Source organism: Aythya marila, assembly GCF_965140915.1.
Source record: "Aythya marila genome assembly, chromosome: Z".
Taxonomy (NCBI): Eukaryota; Metazoa; Chordata; class Aves; order Anseriformes; family Anatidae; genus Aythya; species Aythya marila.
Genome location: NC_139080.1, coordinates 64,177,965 through 64,179,137, shown reverse-complemented (window position 1 = coordinate 64,179,137; position 1,173 = coordinate 64,177,965).

Here is a 1,173-nt window from a genome sequence, read left to right as displayed (position 1 = left end):
TGAAGAAGGACTTGAATTTCAGTAGTCTTGATGTAATTGTTCATTGTTCTATTTAAGCTGGAAGAATTTCAAGACAAGCACAAAAATTGCTCTTCTCCATGTAATTTATAATACCTGATATGTACATTTTCTTGAACTCTGTTATTAAAATCATCCAGATGTTCTTGAACACAGCCGACTTTTCACTACCTCATCATTGTGCTTAGATAAACCAGTAATTTAATCCAATGTAATACAAATCTTGACTATTTTTAGTGACATTATGCCTAACTCCAATTTGGAGGCTAGCACTAGAAGATTAAAGTTCTTGCGGCAGTGCTTTATCCCTGCAATATACACAGGGATGTATATTAAACTCAGGTATTGTCAATTTATATCCAGGTTTTCTACAGTGTGTGCCTGCCTTCCTTCCTTCCTTCCTTCCTTCCTTCCTTCCTTCCTTCCTTCCTTCCTTCCTTCCTTCCTTCCTTCCTCCCTCCCTTCCTCCCTTCCTCCCTTCCTCCCTTCCTCCCTTCCTCCCTTCCTCCCTTCCTCCCTTCCTCCTTTCCTCCCTTCCCCTTCCCCTTCCCCTTCCCCTTCCCCTTCCCCTTCCCCTTCCCCTTCCCCTTCCCCTTCCCCTTCCCCTTCCCCTTCCCCTTCCCCTTCCCCTTCCCCTTCCCTTCACTCTTTCTCTTCCCATTCACTCTTTCTCTTTGTACTGGGTCTGGCTGGAATGTTAATTTTCCCGGCAGCAGCCCATACAGTGCCATACTCTGCACTTGTAGCTGGAACAGCAGTGTTATCACACCAGTGTTATGTCTACAGCTGAGCAGCAGTGGCACAGCGTTGGACCTTTCTCTAACCCTCCTAGGGGGTGGGCAAAAAGTGAGGAGAGAAACATCACTAGGGCAGCTGACCTAAACCAATCAAAGGGATATTCCATACCATGTGATGTCACACTCAGCAATAAAAGGTGGAAACAGGAAGAAGAGGGGAGGGGTGGGCTCTCGTTGAGAAGACATCGGTCCTCCTCTCGAACACCGGCTGCGTGCGTTGAGGCCTTGCTTCAAGGACGTGGTCAATCATCGCTCATTTGTGGGAAGTAGAGAGTAATTTCTTTCCTCTGCACTACCATATAGCATTCATTTATTTTGTTTGTTTGTTTTCCTCCCTTCTTTTTATTTTTCCCTTTTC